The sequence below is a fragment of the Phoenix dactylifera genome, unplaced genomic scaffold (assembly GCF_009389715.1).
Source record: "Phoenix dactylifera cultivar Barhee BC4 unplaced genomic scaffold, palm_55x_up_171113_PBpolish2nd_filt_p 000241F, whole genome shotgun sequence".
In the NCBI taxonomy this organism is placed as follows: Eukaryota; Viridiplantae; Streptophyta; class Magnoliopsida; order Arecales; family Arecaceae; genus Phoenix; species Phoenix dactylifera.
The window spans coordinates 97,770-105,656 of record NW_024067738.1 but is presented as its reverse complement, the minus strand read 5'-3'; the positions used below and the strand labels follow the sequence as shown (position 1 = coordinate 105,656).

The 7,887-nt window shown below is 40.6% G+C and overlaps 1 pseudogene; it reads left to right on the top strand.

Moving 5' to 3' along the window:
• Positions 1–7,458: 7,458 nt before the first annotated feature.
• On the top strand, positions 7,459–7,556 carry LOC120105259 (annotated as a pseudogene).
• Positions 7,557–7,887: the final 331 nt, after the last annotated feature.

The window sequence follows — 7,887 nt, the reverse complement described above, 5'->3', positions numbered from 1 at the left end:
GGAGTAGATCTGGGAACGGAAGATGCTTTGCGGATGGCTGGGCTTGAGCACGAATCCGGAAGATGAGCGGATGGATCGCAAGGAAGCACGGACGCGGGTGATGCCTCACGGGATGCTGGGGCATTCGCTGGAAGGCTGGGATCTGTTGGAATGCATAGGAGATGAACCGTGGACGGCTGCAACGCTTCACAGGATGCTGGGATCACGGTGTAAACGCGTGGATGAAGCGGATGCGGAAACCTGAGATCTGGGACTCGGGTGATTGCGAATCCGGGAGAGGTGGATGCATGGAACGATCCTAGTGCCTTGGACGTGGGAATCTGAGATCTGGAAGGCTTCGTGGACGGCTGGGAGGTGCAGGAGACGGGCGGATGAAATCTGGATGAGCGGAAACGAGCTGATCACGGGAGATTCACATGCGGACGTGAGGACCTAAGATTCCGGAAGATTGCGATCGCCTGGGTGATCTGATCGTGGATCTTGAAGCAAGGGATGCGGAAGGGAAGATCGAGACTTTGCTGGAAGGGTGCACGCAGGCGCTGGGGAGCTGATGTGGCTGGAACTCGGGTGCTCTGTTTTGGGAATAAATAGAGGAAGAGGCGGACACGGCTGGGAGAGCTAGAAAGATGCTTTGGAAGTGAACCATGCTGAGAGCTGGATATGGCTAAATCTAGCCGGCTAATGCTCCTTCTAATGTGCAACTGGGATTGAACCATGTAGTCGGTTGGTCACCTGCAGTGATGCATCTTTTCTAGACCCAATGCGCATTTTAGCTTTGATTTACGATTACCTGCACCCCACAAAAATATAATATCAATGCAACACTTTTATCATTATTTGTTAGCAATAATACTAATTTAAGTTATGTATAGATCGCACTTTTGTGCTCTCATCATACCCCCCAACTAGCTTATTGCTAGTCTCTAGCAATTAATGAGCAAATAATAAAATGAGAGTGCAAAAGGTATGGTTTAACCTATGACTTTTTATTGAAGCTAAAGACATAAAACTAAGATATGTACTCACTTTCGTAGGAATCACGATTGCACTTAGCACGTGCAACAAGCCGTTAAACCCCTAGGTTACCCTAGTGGACGAGTGTTGTCTCGTGAGGGTTTTCAGGGATGTTACCCACAAACATCATGAATGATATGACATGAGATTCTAATAAAACTAAATCCTAAGCTAATACACATGTAATTAATTGATATATATTTTTAAGCATGGCAACTGTCAAAGCAAGAAAATATAAAAGTGTAATGTGCATCAGATAGTATGACTTTCTCAGAGTACTAATATCTCCACCACAACAGGGCACCGCCTGAGTTTTTGGTGCACTACTCAAGTCCACAAGTGTTTTCTACAATTTATTAGAACCTGATCCATCAAATTTTCAGAATATCACATGTTGTCTAAATTTGTCAAGAATGGTTTGTATGTAAAGAAAGAGCTATCAATCCCAACTAAATAACCCGGGTACATAGAGGTCCAAAACAATGGAGTCAAACCAGTCATTACCACATGTCACTAGGTTCAGTCCGACCAACCCTATTCATGCTTATTTTTATTTTTAAATACATATGACGATTACAATAGTCCAACCCCATTAGGCTCTAGTAAGATCCATGTAGCGAGCTTTCAGCCAATGACCCCCGATCCAGTTGGCTCAAGACATTAGGTGAAACACCCCTCGGACTTAATTACTTGAACCAGACTACACCACGAGGCCAGACTTGTCATCATAAGTATTTTTTTTTGAATAATAATTATGCAAGAAAAGAGATGGTAAACTGAACATATAAATATTTTTATTATATATGTGACTGCATCGTGACTATAGGTCAACCAAGGTCGGATCATAAGGCACCTAAGTAATCTAACTGGGATATTCAACCTCTATTTTTATATGAAAACCAAATCATGAACCTTATGGTACGAACAAGGACACTCATACTTCTTTTATGGATAAGGCTACACGTGTGGAGATCCAATAATAGGTCTCTGATCAATCATAGTATGCATGTGTTCCTTGCCTTAATAGTTGCACAAACTCAATAAAGCTCCAACGGGAGCAAATCCTACATGCCTTTTTAGAGCATATGCCTCCCGTCGATCCAATTCTCATAGAAGAGCGTATCAGCCTTCTCTAGAGACAAATAAGTTTCATGTGCATTTGCTCAGAAAAGAAAGTAATAGAATAAATCAAATGCAAAAATAAGTTTTTTGTTTTTCTTTTTCTTTTTTTTTTTGCAAAATCTTTCCCTCCCCCCAACTTAAACATTGCATTGTCCTCAATGTAAAAGATGCAAGAAAACTATATATGAGAGACAATAGAGAAAATAATAGAGAGAAGAAGAATACCTTGAGCTGTTGATTTCCAGAAAAGAAGACCTACAAAATAAGAAGAAAACTAGAAATAAAAGAAAAAATTGAATTCTATCTAATATACACATACCTTGGCCTTCATGTTCAATCATAAGAAGGCTCCCCCAAGGAAAAGGAGTTCTCTTCATCTACAAAATTCTCAAGAAAAGATTTTAGTCTATGTCCATTCACCTTAAAAATTTTACCATCCTGTGGATTCTCAATTTCAACTGCCCCGTGTGGAAAAATAGTTTTTACAATGAAAGGGCCTGTCCATCTTGATCGTAACTTTCCAGGAAACAGATGTAAGCGAGAATCATAACAAAGAACTTTTTGTGCAGGTTCAAAAGATCTTCTTAGAATTGATTTATCATGCCTAATTTTCATTCGTTCTTTACAAAGTCTAGCATTGTCATACACATCCCGACGAATTTCATTCAATTCACTTAATTGTAATTTTCTAGCGAAACCAGCATCTGACAATTCAAAGTTTAATTTTCTAATGGCCCAATACAATTTATGCTCTATTTCAACAGGTAGATGACATGCTTTTCCATAGACTAACCGATACGGGGACATACCAAGAATAGTTTTATAAGCAGTACGGTAAGCCCACAATGCATCAGAAAGTTTTAAAGACTAGGCTTTGCGTGATGGATTCACCGTTTTCTCTAAAATTCGTTTAATCTCCCGATTGGCTAACTCTACTTGGCCACTAGTCTGCGGGTGATAAGGAGTTGCAATTCTATGGGCGATACCGTACTTTCGTAACAGGATCTCAAAAGGCTTATTACAAAAATGTTTTCCCCCATCACTAATTATAACCTTAGCCATCCCAAACCTAGAAAATATGTTTTCTTTAAGAAATTTTAAAACTGGTTTGTGGTCATTTGTTCGACAAAACACAGCTTCTACCCATTTGGATACATACTTTACACCCACTAAAATGTACTCATATCTAAAAGACGGTGGGAATGGGCCCATGAAATCGATGCCCCACATGTCAAAAATTTCAATAGCAGTAATGGGCTGAAGAGGCATCATTTGCCTACGAGTTAGACTTCCAACACGTTGACATAGGTCACATGTCCTACAGAACTCGTGGGCATCTTTAAATAGTGTAGGCCAATAAAAACCACATTGCAACACCTTAGCTGCCGTTTTTAGATGCGAAGTGTCCTCCGCAAGCACTGGCATAATAAAAAGAGAGTACACTTTGTATCTCATGATCCGGAATGCATCTTCTAAAGATTTGATCATTGCAATACTTGAACAAATAGGAGGCATCATAATAATAACTTCTTACTTCATGCAAGAAATTATTCTTATCATTCGATCCCCAATGCTCCGGCATCCGGTCATGACAAGAAAGTTTACAATATCAGCATACCATGGCATAGTAGAAAGTGCAAACAATTGCTCTTCAGGGAACAAGTCCTTGATGGGCAACTGTGGCACCAAATCATGAACAACTAGCCGTGATAGATGGTCAGCAACCACATTCTCTACTCCCTTTTTATCTTTGATAGTGATGTCAAATTCTTGGAGTAGAAGTATCCATCGTATTAAGCGTGGTTTGGCCTCTTTCTTATCCAGTAAATATTTTAGCGCTGCATGATCTGTAAAAATAACAATAGGAGCACCAAGGATATAAGAGCGAAATTTGTCTAATGCAAATACTACTGCAAGCAATGCCTTCTCGGTGGTGGTGTAATTCATTTGAGCATCGTTTAAAGTTTTGCTTGCATAGTAAATGACATATGGCTTATTATCCTTGTGTTGTCCTAGGACAGCTCCTATCGCATAGTCGCTAGCATCGCACATGATCTCAAAAGGTAATGACCATGGTCGCACGATGGGTGCAGTGCTTAGCATAGACTTCAACTTTTCGAATGCCTCTTGACAGGTTTCAGACCAATTGAACGGTGTATCAAGGAAGAGGAGGTTAGATAATGGTCGAGCTATGACACTAAAGTCCTTGATGAACCTCCTATAAAATCCGGTATGACCCAAAAATGATCTAACATCTCTAACCGTCTTGGGTGCAGGTAGCTTGGCAATTAAGTCAATCTTAGCTCTATCAACTTCCATGCCTTTCGATGAAACAATATGTCCTAGGACAATTCCCTTTGGCACCATGAAGTGGCATTTCTCCCAATTCAGTATCAGATTCTTTTCTATACACCGAGCTAAGACAGCTTGTAAATGTAATGAACAATCATCAAAAGAATCACCAAAAATAGAGAAATCATCCATAAACACTTCTAAAAATTTCTCGTTCATGTCTTCAAAAATACTGAGCATGCATCTTTGGAATGTTGCAGGTGCATTACACAACCCGAATGGCATCCGACGGAAAGCAAATGTGCCAAAAGGACAAGTGAAGGTAGTCTTCTCTTGATCTTCTGGTGAAATCTCGATTTGGTAGTACCCAGAATAGCCATCGAGAAAGCAATAGAATTTGTGTCTTGCAACTCTTTCCAAAACTTGGTCTAGGAAGGGTAGGGGAAAGTGATCCTTCCTAGTGACTAAATTCAATTTTCGGTAGTCAACACACATGCGCCAACTCGTCGGAACACGAGTTGGAACTAGTTCACCCTGATCATTTTTGACTACCGTCAGACCTGCTTTCTTGGGCACGACTTGAGTAGGACTCACCCACTTGCTATCGGAAATTGGGTAAATAATACCCACGTCAAGCAACTTGAGGACTTCTGCTTTAACCATATCTCTCATCGTAGGATTCAACCTGCGTTGCATTTGCCTTGTGGTTTTGGCATTGTCCTCCAAATATATCCGGTGCGTGCAAATTAAAGGGCTAATCCCCTTCAAGTCGGCAATAGACCATCCTAAAGCTCCCTTATGATTCTTTAGAACACCAAGTAATTTTCTTTCTTGGGCATGATCCAGATCAGATGAGATGATTATAGAAAATGTGTCCTCGGATCCAAGAAAGGCATCCTTGAGTTCCTTCGGTAAAGGTTTCAACTCGAGCTTAGGTGTTTGTTCATGGGATGGTACTATCTTTTCTTTTCGAGATGGCAACTGTTCAAATTCCTCTATTCTCGGTCTCCACCCATTGACCATCCTAACATCCGAATTATCTAAACCAGGTGGGACCACATCATTAGCAGTACCTTCAGAACACCAATCTATTAAACCATTATCGGCCGATTCAGTAAATATTTTTTTTAACAAATATTCTTCCGCCGGGAAGTGCGGGTCTTGTTGGGAATGAAAGTCGACAGTCTTGTGCTGCCTTAAGCTACTTACACCCCTAGAAGGAAAAGAAAACGCCAGCAGCACGTGCTTCGGACTTGCCTCTCGGAAGGAGTCTAGATCCGTCTTTAGCTGGACTCTCTCGTTCTTCCAGTTTCCTTCGATTCACCTCTTTCTGTTACTGAACACACACTTTTGATCCACTAGAACATGTAGATCTACTCAATGGTTTCAACCCATTCAACTTCTTTACTTTCTTCATGATCACTGGGTTGTTTACCTATACTAAAGACGTTCAGTTCCAAGGTCATATTGCCAAAAGAAAGAATCATAACACCATTCCTACAATTGATCAATGCATTAGAAGTTGCAAGGAATGGGCGTCCTAAGATGACCGGAATCTGAGATGGTGAATTGGAAGCCAGATGTGTGTCCAGTACGATAAAGTCAACAGAAAAATAGAACTTGTCTACTTGGACCAACACATCTTCGATAATCCCTCTAGGGACCTTCATTGACCTGTCAGCTAATTGTAAGGTCACAGTTGTTGGCTTCAACTCACCCAAACCGAGTTGCTCATATACCGTATATGGCAACAAGTTCACACTCGCTCCTAAATCTAGCAATGCTCGCTCAATCCTAAAATTGCCAATGATGCATGAGATAGTTGGGCAACTTGGATCCTTATATTTAGGAAGAATGTTATGCTGTAAAATTGCACTCACATTTTCAGCCAGAAATGCCTTCTTCTTGATATTTAAACGACGCTTGACAGTGCACAAATCTTTTAAAAATTTTGCATAGGAAGGCACTTGTTTGATTGCATCAAGAAGAGGTACATTGATTTTTACTTGCTTAAAAAGCTCAAGAATTTCAGAGTTTGGTTCAAGCTTTTGCAAGGGCTTTAATCTTTGTGGAAATGGTGCAGAAAAAGGACATTCAATGTTTTCAGTAGATGTTGGTGCTTCAGTTTCTTCATTATCCTTTTCTTTTGTCTTAGGAGGGTCAGAATCAGGTATGACTTGTGTTTGTTCTGGGACTGGTCGGTCAATAATCTTTCCACTTCGCAAAGTTATTATACTCTTTGCTTGTTCTTTATGCGAAGTTAAAGATGATGCATTGCTACCGCCGTAGACTTGAGGGTTAGGTTGTGGTTGAGCTGGTAGCTTACCCTTCTCTTGAGCACTTAAAGCAGTGGTCAGCGTTGTCAGTTGATTTCTTAATTCATCATTAATTTTAGCTTGACCTTGCATGAAAGATTGCAAAGTTTCTTCGAGACTGGGTTTTTGAGGGGGTGCGTGTGCATAATGAGGTTGCGGAGGTGGAGGAGTTGGGTTATATACTTGTTGAGGTTGGTCATTCCTCCACCTGAAATTTGGATGGTTCTTCCATCCAGGGTTGTAAGTACCCGAAAAAGGATTATTGAAAGATTTTTTATAGGTATTCATAACATTGGCCTGATCGTGCAAGACTTCCTTGAATGCGGGTATTGTGGGGCAATCAGTGGTGAGATGGCCAGGCATCTCACAAATCCTACAACACTCGCTGTTATGTTCTACGGTCTTGACGGGTTCAATCCTTCTAAGTTCAATTTTCTCTACCTTCCTAGTAAGGGCTGCCGTTTTAGCCTGAATATCATCCTGAGTACTAAGATTGTAAAGGCCCCCGTGTCTAACGCTAGTAGGCTTAGGTAAGGGTTTATTCACTCTATCCCCTGTATCCCATAATTGTGCAGTCTCTGCGAGAGAATCTAAATAGTCCCATGCCTCATCGGGTTGCTTTTCCAAAAATAGACCATTGCACATAGTCTCTATAAATTGTTTTAACTGTAGAGACAACCCTTCGTAAAAGAAACTAATGGTTCTCCATGTTTCAAACCCATGATGAGGACAAGAGAGAAGCAAATCTTTAAATCTCTCCCAGCATTCATAAAATGTTTCATGGTCTTTTTGTTGGAAATTTCTAATGTGCCTTTTCAAAAAGTTAGTCCTTTGTGCGGGAAAGAATTTTTTCAAGAATTCTCTTTGCATATCATGCCATGTTCCTAGCGATCTAGGTCTCAAGGAGTTCAGCCACGTTTTGGCTTTATCCTTTAAGGAAAAAGGGAACAAGGTCAATTTAAGGACATCTTCCGATACATTTGGCACTCTAAATGTGATGCTAATTTCCTCAAAATCCTTAAGGTGAAGATAAGGGTTCTCGGATTCCATTCCATGATACTTGGGCAGCAATTGAATTACTCCTAGTTTGATTTCAAAGTGTCCTACATTTTCAGGAATAATCATGCATGAAGGTTGACTAGTC